We start from the raw sequence: 13768 nt of genomic DNA on the forward strand, positions 1-13768 counted from the left end.
GATCGCTGACATCCACGACAGCTTCAACACCACGACCGCCCCGACTACACCAGACTCCACTTCCCCTGCGAACACCACCAGCACCAACACCTGACCTCCTGGTCCAACGTCAACGACGACAAGACACGCAATGTCATGAACTCCATCCACTCAGGATCCCCGTCAGACCCGTGCCCACACCACGTATTCAACAAAGCAGACGCAGCCATCGCACCACAACTACGGATGGTCATCAACAACTCCTTCGAAACAGCGTCATTCCCGGAATGCTGGAAGCACGCCGAAATCAACGCCCTCCTCAAGAAGCCCAAGGCAAACCCCAAGGACCTCAAGAACTTCCGGTCCATCTCCCTGTTCCCGTTCCCGGCGAAGGTCATCGAGAAAATCGTCAACATACAATTGGCCCGCCACCTCGAAGACAACAACATCTTGGACCCGCCCCAGTCCGGATTCAGATGAAACCACAGCACCGAGACAGCCCCCATCGCCGCCACAGACGACATTAGGCGCCAACTAGACAACGGCGAAACAACAGCCCTCATCCTCCTGGACCTGTCAGCCGCCTTCGACACGGTCTGCCATCGCACCCTAAAGACACGCCTCCAAGAAGCCGGAATCCAAGAGAAGTCCCTCGACTGGACCACGTCCTTCTTCTCCGACAGAACCCAGAGCGTCCGCCTCCCACCCTTCCTATCCGAAGCCACCGACATCATCTGCGACGTCCCCCAGGGCTCATCCCTCAGCCTGACTCTGTTCAACGTCTACATGGCCCCCTCGCACAAGTGGCCCGCCATCACGACCTCAACATCATCTCCTACGCCGACGACACCCAGCTCATCCTCTCCCTCACCAAGGACCCACACACCGCCAAAACCAACCTCCACGAGGGAATGAAGACCGTCGTCGACTGGATGAGGAGCAGCCGTCTGAAGCTGAACTCGGACAAGACGGAGGTCCTCATCCGCGGACCCACCCCCTCAGCCCGGGACGACTCCTGGTGGCCGACCACACTGAACAGCACCGACACCCACCGACCATGCACGCAACCTAGGATTCATCATCGACTCCTCCCTCTCCATGTCTAAGCAGGTCAACGCCGTCTCCTCCTCCTGCTACAACACCCTCCGCATGCTACGCAGGATCTACAAGTGGATCCCCACCGAAACAAGAAGAACGGTGACACAGGCCCTCGTCAGCAGCAGACTGGACTACGGCAACGCACTGTACGCAGGAATCCCAGCTAAACACCTACGACGACTACAACGCATCCAAAACGCCTCCGCCCGACTGATCAACGTCCCCCGCCGCAGCCACATCACCCCCCACCTGAGAGACCTACACTGGCTCCCCGTCAACAAGAGGATCACCTTCAAGCTCCTCACCCACGCACACAAAGCACTCCACAACGCCGGACCAGACTACCTTAACAGCAGACTCAGCTTCTACACCCCCACCCGCCAGCTCCGCTCCGCCAGCCTCGCCCTCGCCGCTGTCCCCCGCATCCAACGAACGACCGGCGGCGGCAGATCCTTCTCCTACCTCGCCGCCAAGACCTGGAACACCCTCCCTGCCCACCTATGGCAGACCCAAGACCTACTCGCCTTCAGAAGACCCCTCAAGACCTGGCTCTTCGAGCAGTAGCGGCACCCCCCTCCCATCAGCGCCTTGAGACCCTCACGGCTACGTAGCGCGCTTTACAAGTACTCTGATTGATCGATTGATTGATTGACAAAGAGCTGATCATCCACCCGGAACTGTTGCGTGCGATTCAAATAAAATGAAAGCGCACGTTTTGGTTCCAGACGGTGAAGCCTTTCTTCCTCTCTGGAAGGGTGTGGAGGCGGAAAGAAAGTGGGCAAGGTGATAGTTTGCCCAATGTGGAAGGCAGTGACAACCTTTGGCAAGAAGGAAGGATGTGTACGAAGCACAACCTTGTCCGGATGAACCGACAGAAAAGGAGGCTTACAGGAAAGAGCCTGGAGCTCACTCACGCACCTAGCGGAGGTGATGGCAACCAGGAAAGCAGTCTTCAAAGTTAATAAACGAAGAGGATAGTTGGGAAGCGGCTCAAAAGGAGCGCACATCAAAAAGGTAAGTACCAGATTTAAGTCCCACAGCGGCATCACAAACGGAATAGGAGGGAAAAGTTGAGTAATGCCTTTGAGAAATCTATTAACAGGGGACTTGAAGAGAGAGGGCTGATCAGGAAGCCTGAGAAAGGCCAAGATTGCAGAAAGGTAGCCCTTGATAGTGCCCAGAGCAGAGCCCTGCCGGTCCAAAAAAGAAGGAACAGAAGGACCTGTGAAAGAGGGACAGAAAGGGGATCCACAGCCTTTGCTGTGCACCATGCCACAAATTTGTTCCACCTGCAGGCGTATACCGATTTAGAGGAGGGACGCCTGGCTGCCAGAATGACATCACAGACTTCAGGAGGTAAGTCAAACAGAATCAACTATCGCTGCTCAATCTCCACGCATGTAGGTGGAGGCTGGACAGGTTCGGGTGGAGGACCGCCCACTACTGCTGCGACAGAAGATCCTCCCGACTGCCTCTTCGGATCGGGGATCCATGCTCATACTGAGTAGCTCGGGATACCAAACTCTTCGAGCCCAGTCCGGGGCTGTAGGAAAGTGGGTTTCTGTTGCAGTAACCCCCCACCTTTTGCCAGACTACTGATGCACTCTTTCTTGGTGTGCCCCGGGTCCCTGCCAATCAGGTTCCCAGGGCCTGTGTTCTTTCCCCAAAACTAACCCAATTGGCATCTCTGGCCAAGGTCTGCACCTGGTAAATGGTACTACAGGTACCCAGGGCACTGTGATCAGGAAAGACCTCTAAGGGCTGTCTCCTCTCGAACCTGCTCCTGCGAAATCCCGGCGTGTCCAGCAGCCAGCAACCTCACAAACCCCGGAAGACCTGCCTGCCTTCACTTTCCAGACTGTTTCTCCCGTGAACACCGGACGTGTTTAAATTGAAGCTTCTGGTGTCAGCCAGGACCCACAAATCCATCCCACTCTGCACCCGCCGAACCCGGCTCGAGTAGAAAAACACCCCGAGGAGGTCCCCCCGGCGATCCTGACCCGAGATCCGGCGACCCCTGACCTGCCTCAAGCCTCCTGATGACACCTGCAGCCGCAATCCAGAGGACCCCCCCTACCACGACCAGAGCGGGTGAGAAAATCCGACATCCCAAGACACCCCTGCACCCGACGCCCCACGGCCTTGTGTGCCCAAACCAACGGAGCCTGCCCAAACCAACGGTGCCTAACCAACCCTCAACATCCCAACTAACCCCTCGAAGTGGTGGTCGTTCCTGGAAGATCCTTGTCCCCGAGCCTGCAGTGTTTCTTTTTCCGGGAGAATATACATTGAAATCAACAGGGCACTCGACCTCAAAACAGCACCCATCCGCCCTAGTGCCGCTGAGGGTGCACCTTTGGTGCTGCTTTGGTTCCCAACTTGCCCTGAGCTAAACCCTAGAAGCTTTGCTCCCACAACCCCGTGTGGCCTGCTTGCCAGCAGCCACCAACCAGAGTCCCCCTATCCTCCATAGGATAACATTGGGCCTCAACACTCTGCACCTGGCCGCCCTAGTGCTGCTGAGGGTACAACAGTGCATCACTGACCCTGGGAAACCCCTAAGTCTAAACCCAGAACCCCAACTCCAAAGACAGAGTACTTACCTCAAAACCGATAACCTGTTTTTCCTCATAGGATAACATTGACACTTTTCCTCCCAAAAAGTTTCCAAGTGTTTACTTTTGAAAACTAAGAATATTCTTTAAAAATCGCACAAATAACCAAAACGCATTTTCTCAACTGCTTTCAGGAAATGTCCCAGTGCTGAATCTAGGTATCCAGCACTGAGTAGGAAAAGTAACGTAAAAGTAACTTACCTGTGAATTGCATTTCCTTCCATAGGATAACACTGGTGGTTCTCTGTGAAAAAGTTTGTGTCAACTTTTGAAATACACAAGAATATTCTTTAAAAATCGTACATCTAACAAAAATGTAATTTCTTACCTGTTTCATGGAAATGTCCCAGTGCTGAATCTAGGTATCCAGCACTTAGTTAGAAAAGTAACGTAAAAAGTAACTTACCTGCAATTTATTGTAGAAGCCCATTCATTTCAATGTACTGCTCCAAAAAGTTTCCTAAGTGTGGAGTTTAGAAAACTGAAAATATTCTTTAAAATTGATGCAAATAACCAAAACATAATTAGTTACCCGTTTCTAGGAAATGTCCCAGTGCGGAATCTAGGTATCCAGCACTGAGTTAGAAAAGTAACGTAAAAAGTAACTTACCTGCAATTTACTGAAAAAGCCTATTCATTTCAATGTACTGTATTTGCTAAGTGTTGCATACTACTGCTCCCCTGTAAATCAAACAAAGTACAATTTCTATTGCATTTTCACACTGTTCTATATCCAGTAACCTATTACTGAAAAGTATTTAATGCTTACCTGTACCAGGCTTATTTGGTTCTAAAAATAAACAACAGTATATTTGTATACAAACACAATTGGCCTAGATTTCAGTTCTTGAGTGTGTGAATTCATTTGCTGACTGAGTGGGTACATCAAATGCTTAGCACTATCCTCTGATACAGCCTTACTGCTCGACCAAGTTAGATAGAGAGTAAGGTTCTATCTAACTTTAACCTATGCCTACCTCTGGGGACAACTGGACTCTATACACACTATACCTCATTTTGGTGTAGTATATATAGAGCCAGTTTCTTACAGGGGCCACAAGAATGACTTGGGCCCGGTCACGCCTGATCTTCTTCAGCACTCTGGGTAGAAGTGGTATAGGCGGAAAAGCGTACAACAGACCGCAACTCCACTCGCGACGAAAAGCGTCGCCGAGAGTGTGCCGCCTTGGAAATTCCTTCTTCGGTGGCGAATAGATCTAACCAAGGCTCTCCCCACTGTTGAAAGAGACCTTGCGCCACTTCCGAGTGAAAACGCCATTCGTGATCCATCATGCATCTGCGGCTGAGTTCGTCCGCCGTGGCATTCAAAGAACCCGCCAGGTGTTGAACCCTCAAGGAAATGCCTTGACGTTTCAGCCATGTCCAGAGACGTAGAGCCTCTTGACACAGGGTCCACGACCCCACCCCGCCCTGTTTGTTGCAGTACCACATGGCGGTGGTGTTGTCTGTGAACACCTGCACCATTACCTTCCCCTTCACAGAGGGAAGGAATGCCTTCAGTGCAAGAAGGATCGCCCGAAACTCCAGAAGGTTGATATGGAGCAGGAACTCCACCGGAGACCAGAGGCCTCTGATCTCCGCCTCTCCCATGTGGCCTCCCCATCCCAGGACGGACGCATCCGTCACCACTGTGTGCTCCCGTTGGGGAAGGGAGAGGGATCTGCCGCTGACCCAATGCTGATCCGTGAGCCACCACTGCAATTGTCGTGCAGTGCCCTCCGAGATCTGGAGATAGTCTGACAGATTCCCCTGATGGTGCGCCCACTGGAACTTCAGGTCCCACTGCAGAGCCCGCATATGCCATTTGGCATGGTTGGTGAGCAGTATGCATGAGGCCCAGCAGCCTCAAGGTCGTCCTGACCGAACCCCGGGAGAAGGGCTGAAAGATCGGTATCATATCCCAAATGTCCCGGACTCGTTGTTCGGGAGGATAGACCCGAAACTGCGCCGTGTCCAGAACCGCTCCAATGAAGAGGAGCTTCTGAGAGGGAATCAGGTGCGACTTTGGCACGTTGATGCAGAACCCCAGCAAATGCAGGAGGTCGGCCGTAGTCTGGAGGTGGGAGACGACTGTTTGGGGAGAGCCCGCCTTCAACAGCCAGTCGTCGAGATAGGGGAAGACTGATACCCCTGATCTGCGCAGATGAGTTGCGACCACCGCCATCACTTTGGTGAACACCTGAGGGGCGCTTGTACGACCAAAGGGGAGCACGGTAAACTGAAAATGCTCCTGCCCAACCATGAATCGCAGGTAACGCCGGTGGGCCGGCAGGGATATGAAAATAAGCGTCCTGCAGATCGAACGCTACCAACCAGTCTTGCGGGTCGAGGGCAGACAAGACCTGAGCAAGTGTGAGCATGTTGAACTTCTCCATCCGGAGGAAGTGATTGACATTCCGAAGGTCCAAGATAGGACGCAGGCCTTTGTTCTTCTTTGGAACCAAGAAGTAGTGGGAGTAACAACCAAGACCTACTTCTGGCATCGGAATGCGCTCTATGGCCCCCTTGGCCAAGAGGGCCGCAACTTCATGCTGGAGAAGTGTCAAGTGATCCCCCGACATGCGGTGGTACTGAGGTGGCATGGCTGGAGGGATGGTCTCGAAGGGGAGGGAGTAGCCCCTGCGGACAAGCTGCAGAACCCACCTGTCCGATGTGATGGTGCGCCAGTGGTGAAGGTGAGGGCAAATCCTGCTACTCACTGGTGTCTGGTGTGCCTGAAACACCGGACAAGGAAGGTTTGGAGGCAGGAGCAGCAGTGGGTGGTGGTGGACTGACCTGCACACTGGACCCGTGACCCGCCTCTACGGGTCCCACGTCCGCGGCTGTGCTGAGACTGTTGCTGCGCAGGCCTGGGTCTTTGAAACAAACGTGCTTGGGCGCCCCTTCCTTGGCCACAAAAAGGAGAGAAAAGCAGAAGGAGTGCGTGTAACCGAAAGGCCTAAGGACTTGGCCGTAGCCCATGAGTCCATAAAACGTTCCAGCACGCAATCTGCTTTATCACCGAACAGGCGAGTGCCATCAAAGGGCATGTCCATCAACGTGTTCTGAACATCCCCAGAAAAGCCAGTCGTCCTCAGCCAGGCGTGGCGGCGTAGCGCCACTGTCGTTGAAATCGCCCTGCCCAGCGAGTCAGCAGTGTCAAGACCACAACGGATGGTGCGTCTCTCCCCTCAGCAATAACTTGGGAGAGTATCGTCCGAGCCTCCACCGGACACTGAGGCAGCACTTGCGCAACCGTATCCCACACAGAATGGGAATAACGGCCCAAGAGACATGCGGTGTTCACAGACCGCAAGCCTGAACTGGCGGAAGAAAAAACTTTCTTCCCAAACTGCTCCAGTTTCTTGGATTCCCTGTGCGGAGGTGCTGAATGGAACGCGCTCGAGGATGGCCCACCTCTCGGGGGTGGGGTGTTGGGAGAGGAAAACTGGGCCACGTTCTTGTTCACAGGAGCCCCTGTGTTGGGCCTGGACCAGGTGCCCAAAAGAACGCCTGAGGGTGCATCGTTAAAAGGCAGCAGCAGCTCTGTAGAAGCAGAAGCTGGCCGAAGCACCTCTGTCAGGAGGTTAGTCCTGATGGCCACAGTAGGGAGCTCGAGGTGGAGAGCCTCGGCTGCCCTACGCAACACCATAGAATATGAACCACCCTCCTCCGTAGCCACGGTAGAAAGAGACAGTGCGCCAGGTTCCGGAGCATAATCCGGGTCACCTGCATCCCCCGGATCCTCATACCAGTCCGGGTCTAACTCACTTGAGCTGCGAGAGGGTCCTCAAACCCCTCCCAGTCCTCCCCGTCCTCCACAGCCTGCTGAACAGGTGGAACATATGGACATCGGTGGATATAGAGATAGATGTTCCTAATTGGCGTCGGTAGACACCCTTCCGGCACCGGCTCCACTTCGGGGAGGGAACAGGGGGACGGCATCGGCCGGGGCCTCAGCCGGCGGCGGCGCCGTCGATGCCGGTGAAGGTCGTACAGGGCCAACCTGCATGGACGGAGATCCAGGCCTGGATCTACGGGGGTCCCTCGGCATCGAGGCTGGCGTCGTCGACAACGTCGTGGCCGGAGCCGGTGACGTCAAAGAACAAGGACCCCCAGCAGGGCCCGCGGGGCCCGAAGGCATACCGGCAGGGCCGGATGGTCCAAAGACACACGCCATGGCTGACAGGAACTCCTGCAGCTGGGCTGATGGACCCGGAAAGGGCAGGTGGGCCATCGGCAACTGCGTAGGCTCCGCAGGGGCAGTGCCACCTGCACCCTTAGCCGCGTCGCGCGACCGGCTAGGGGATGGCGAAGAGCTACGATGCTTCTTTGCCTTCTTGTGCTTCGCCTTACCAGACTCCGAGTGCGAAGACTTCGAATTATGGTGATGGCTCCGCGGCCGGTCCCTCAACCTCCCACGGGACCGGGACCTTGAACGGCACGGAGCCGACTCCCGGGCCTCCAGACACTTTCGGGACCGCTCCCGCAAAGTTTTCGGAGCTATGGCCCGGCAGTGGGGGCACGACCCGGAGTCGTGGTCGCGCCTCAGGCAGTAGAGACACTCACGGTGCGGGTCCATCACCGACATCGTACGGGGACAGGCCGCGCAGGACTTAAAACAGGGCATCCTTATGCACCTGTAGAGTGATATATATACCTGAAAACAGAGACAAAAAGTTCCAAAAACTCAGTCAAAAAATGACTGGGGGTACCGCTCTCTCCGGATCTGCGCTTGCTGGCACGGAAAAAGAAAGAACTGACGTCAGCGCGCGTGGGCGAGTCTAAGTAGCTCCAGCGACGCCATCTCGGCAACTACGACGCCAGCGACGTATGCGGAGCCGTACGACGACACCTATCGATGCGCAGGTGTACTGCTGACGAAAAACTTTCCGGATCCAGTCTAACGCCTGGGGATATTGTAAGGTAAGGAATCTATCACTAACGTGTCTCTTTCAGATGGGTTGGGCATTGTGCTCACTCGTTTTTTTGTAGTCTTCTTCCAGTAGACTCAACTTCATCCTTTTTAGTTTTTCAGTTGGCCACGGGCCCTTCAAACTTGCCTGTTATGACAGCCTTGAAGGCATCCTCAATGCAGGCATGACTGATCTCCCATGGGAGGCTGAGCTAAAAAAAAAAATCCTCTTTCTAGGATCTGATGTTTGCTCTCAGTACTAGGACCAGAATTAATGAGAGATGCAAAATCCGCTTACACCTGTGAGTATTTTGTCATCACTCCCAAGTAGGCATAGTTAATCCACGGCATAGTCCAAGTATAATGGTAACAGTGCATCTCAGAGTCATGGCCCTGGACACTATTTGTTCCAGTCTCTATTAACTAGGGAATAGAAAATTCCCAGGTATGTTCTGAGGATGTCGGGAAAAAAAAGGTATATTCCCTCTGATTTTGTTTTTTGCTCCAAGGGTTGTGAAGGCCTTGTGATTGTATCACGGTTTTAAGTGCTTTGCAGAATGTTCATAAGTGAGAGGAGTATGCTCCTGAACCATCTTTCGATGAATCCAATAATAAATTGAAGTCCCCTTGACTATAAGGTCTCCCCTTACTAAACCTACAGACATATTAAACAAAGGACACCAGAAGATATCTTAGCCAACATTTGGAGCATACACTGTAGCTATTGCCATTCTTCCCCATGGAGATCCTGAACCAGTACATACACACCCTTCCCTGTTTTTGCAGGCTAAAGGGGTAAAGCCTAGGACCTTATGAAAGAATAGGACTATGTTCTGTTTTGTCAGAGCAGTGAATTTTAAAGCAGCTTTTACGTGCAGCTCCCCCAGCTTCCTCAGATATGTCTTTTGGAGGGCGATAAGATCAAAACCTTTGTCATTGATTAGGTAAGCCTTGTTGCTGGTAACTAAGCTTTCAAAAAGGGCGTTGTTTGCTTTTTTGGTCATGAAGTAAAATGCAGTTTCTGCTAGTGATCAGATCTTCTAGTCATCAGAAAGTAAAGTATGGATTCTATTATGAACACGAAGGCAAGAATTAATCTCCCTGAGCCACAATAGCTACATAATGTGTAAAGTGGTATATTGTAAATGATGGACTTAGCATGTATAGCCTTGCGGCGTGGTAAAGGTATGCAATATTTTGTACAAGGATGGTGTAGGAAACAGGCTCTTTATGTGATATATCAATAAACTGAAATACCATATAAAGCGTCTGGGGGTTCTCTTACTAGTGGACAGGGCTGGCTATGCTATCCCAAAGTATGTTTGAGCAGCCTCATGCTTAACACAGAGGAGTGTAAGAATAAATGACAAAACAATTCAAAAAGGAGATTCATAAAATAGCAAGTATCTTCATATGTGTTTAGGCAGCAGAGAAAAATTGTTCAGCTAGTAGGTTTACAAATATAAATTCTTTTCACTTTAAAAAGTGGACAGTGCAATTTCTGAGTTCTGCAATGTTATCCTATGGAAGGAAGCATACGTTCTGCACACAAGTATAGTACAGCAACTTACAGGACCGATCTCCAGGAGTTAAGGTGAGTAGTGGGCAAGGTCCAAGGCAGCACCAGCTGTACACCATCAGTGGCATGAGGACAGCCGGGTGCAGGGAGTAAATCAGCGTCGGGAGCCCAATGCATTTCAATGGGGATCGGTCTCTGTAAAAAAGAGGCTGCAGGCTCTGAAGCCAGTCGGGCTGAACCAATTAGTGGACTCCAGCCTCTGGGGGAGGTGGGGGATTTGGGAAGGGGTGTTGGGTACCATTGGTTAGGGGGTAACACTTTTGGTCCTCTTCTTCAATGACCTGGGGTGCCAGGTGGTGAGGTGACTTTAAGCTTTGGCTTTCTCTTATTGGAGAAGTTTTGGTCCAGTGAGGCTGCATGTAGAGGCTGCAGTCGTCATTGGGTCGTCTGGGAGGGGTGAAACCATGATGTACTGGAGCTGCGGAGGGCTGGGGGGACCTTGTTGACACCGGTGGCCCACTTCAACACGGGTCGGAGGCGAATGGTGCAGTGGTTGTTTCAGGTGTTGGGTCTTTGCAGTTCGGGAGGCCTCAGAGTCTTTTCTTTTCGAGTCTCTCAAGAACAGGTCCGCTGTTCATTGGAAGTCTTGAGTCTTTTTCAAAGGCAGGCAGTCCTCCCAGGTTACTGGAGTCAACAGCTGCAGGACGAGTTGATTTTGGTGCAGTTTTCGATGAGAGCTGCAGACATGCTGACGGGCTGAGGCCAAGTTAGGTGCTCTCTTCAGTCTTCTTCTGCGGCTCTTCTGTGTCCTCTCTCTTTGGTCATCAGGATCAGCGTCTCTGGTGCCAGGGAATCCCCTAAATACTGAATTTAGTAGACTGTAGGGTAGTAGCCCAGCCCTGGTCCTCCTCAACCTCTCCGCAGCGTGTCACACTACACCCTCCAACACGGACTCCATCAGATGGGGATCCAAGGAAATGGCCTTAAATTGATCGCTTCCTTTCTCAGGCCCAAAGAACATCATCTGCAGCGTTCCACAAGGGTCCTCAGTGAGTCCAACCCTGTTCAATACATACATGGCCCCCCTGGCCACGCTAGTAAAATCCTATGGTATGAACATCATATTATACGCTGACCACACTCAGCTCATCCTCTCCCTATCCTCAAACCCCACTAACATCAAAACCAATTTCCACGGGTGCATGACCAGCGTAGCCAGCTGGATGCAAAACACATGCCTCAAACTCAACAACATCAAACCAGAGGAACTCGTCTTCGGGAGCAACACCTCCCCATGGAATGACTCCTGGTGACCAGCAGAACTGGGCCACACGCCCACTCCCTGAGACAAAGCCAGAAACCTTGGCATCATACTCAACAACAAGCTCACCATGAAGAAGCAGATAAACACTGTCTCCTCAGCCTACTTCTTCACCCTCCACATGCCCCGGAAAATATTTAAATGGCTCCCAATCAACACCAGGCGCACCATCACCCAAGCCCTCATCAGAAGCCACCTGGAATACGGAAACTCCCTCTATGTGGGCATCACCTCATAACTACTGCAAACCATCCAAAAAACTGCATCAAGGCTCATCCTATATCTCCTGAGAAGAGCCCAAATCCCCCTACAACTCAGAGCCTTCCACTGGCTCCCCGTCCAAAAAAAGGCCCAGTTCAAACTGCTGACCCACACTTACAAGGCCCTGCACAACAAAGGACCAGCCTACCTCAACAACAGACTGAACTTCTACCAACGCGGCAGACAACTACGCTCTGCCTCTCTCCCTCGCCCACACGCCCCGCCTCCATAAAAGCAGAAGCAGTGGCCGCACCTTCTCCTACCTGGCCACCAAGACCTGCAATGGCCTCCCACTTCACCTTCGGACTGCATCCACCCTACAGAAGTTCGCAGATTGCCTAAAAACACCTGACTGTTCGACTGACATCTCTCAGCAGCAGTCCCCCTGAGCTTGAATACCCTTACGGGTGATAAGCAGCGCTCTAGAAATCATTGCTTGATAGCCAATGGGCGACTGACCCTTGGGGTCACGATGCCCCCTAAATGACCACTTCCTGTGAGAAGTGGGCTTAACCCTGTCCCAGAATTCCTAGGTATGCCATCACAAAGATGGTTAACCTCTGAAAACGTATGTCCACCTCACAATTAGACCACCTTGAGGTGGTACTAACCTAGGGGTGGCATGCCTACCCGACTAATTTTCCTGCCTGTCCAGGTGCCAAGGAGGATTAGGACAGGGGGTGTGGCTTCCTATCCTTTGAGGGAAGCCAGATTTGCATTGCAAAGGCGTCAGCTCCTTTGAAGCTCGCCAGCCCAAGGAGGCATATCAGCAGGTCATCCTGTGGGAGGGGGTGTTACACCCTCTTCCAGGGCAGGTTTTTGGTCCTGACCTCCTAAGAGCAAAAGGCTCTCACCCTAGGTGGTCAGAAACTTGTGGCATGCTGGCAGAATCCAGACAGCAACCACACCAGAGGCTGGAAGGCTTTTAGGAGGTGTCATCTAAGTGCATGTTTTGATAAATCCAACACTGGTATCAGTGTGTTTATAAAGGCGAGATGTTTGGAACCAAACATCCCTATTTTCAGTGAAGCAATCATGTATCTGTGGAACTCGTTTTCACAAGTGTGCAGTACATGGTTTTAAAATGTCTTCCCTGGTGACCTGCACTGGCAGCAATACGACTGACCAACACACGGGGCATATATGTTCATGCATATGTGTCCTCAGATATAATTTTTAGCACCTTGCCTTAAGGCTGTCAGGCCTGCTGTAAGTGTGACTTACAAATATATGCACTGGTAGGGGGCATGGCACACAGGGATGTGCGACATGTAGTGTTTTAACTTTCGTCTGCACCAAGACATGCAGCCTGCAATGGCAGTCGTGCATGTGCTTGGTGAGGGGTCTCTTAGGATGGCTCAATTCGAGCTGCAGCCCTTAATGACCCTTTTTAGTACCTGAGGCACTAGGTACTAAGGTACCATTTACTAGTGACTTACAGAAGATGCTAAAGGTTTTGCCAATTGGGGGAACAGTTGCACAGTTTTGTGAAAGAGCTCTGGCACTGGAGACATGGTTGCCAGGAACCCAGTGCACGTTTAGTCGAAATCACATCATGTACCAGGCAAAAAGTGGGGGCAACTATATCAAAAGGAGCACATTCATACAGATGGGACAATATACAAAGCCAAACAATACAGGTGGCAAGCGAAGTCTGACATGGAATATGCATTACAAGGTCAGGATGATGTTTAAGAGATTATTCAAAGAAAATGCTGCGGCTATGTTGGACAAGTACTGGTGACCGTGTTCCTAATGATTGGACTGGTGCAGCTTTGTTAAATGTACACTTTTTCCCCAAGCTTCAGGGGTCATGTAGCTAGAACAGACCAGCATTTGTGCCCGTTTGAGGAGAGGAGAAATTAAAGTGCTAAAGCATTAATGCCTCCGGACTCTTAACAGAATCGAGACTTTTCTTCAGAACTGCAAAGAAAATCTACATAATTACTGCTCAGTAGGATGTTTCAGGCATTACCTGTCCATTGTAGAAATAGCTTTAATGACAAATAAATGTCCGTTTTTTGCTTTTGATAATTTAGCTTAAGAGCATCTACCAGAAA

General features: G+C 51.7%; 1 protein-coding gene across 1 annotated transcript in view; it reads right to left on the reverse strand.

Annotated features, from left to right (window-relative positions):
* The window catches only part of MORC3 (MORC family CW-type zinc finger 3), a 684179-nt gene that overhangs the window by 122051 nt on the left and 548360 nt on the right, over window positions 1-13768 (reverse strand). The window lies entirely within an intron of this gene.

Source organism: Triturus cristatus, chromosome 8 (genome assembly GCF_964204655.1).
Source record: "Triturus cristatus chromosome 8, aTriCri1.1, whole genome shotgun sequence".
Lineage (NCBI taxonomy): Eukaryota > Metazoa > Chordata > Amphibia > Caudata > Salamandridae > Triturus > Triturus cristatus.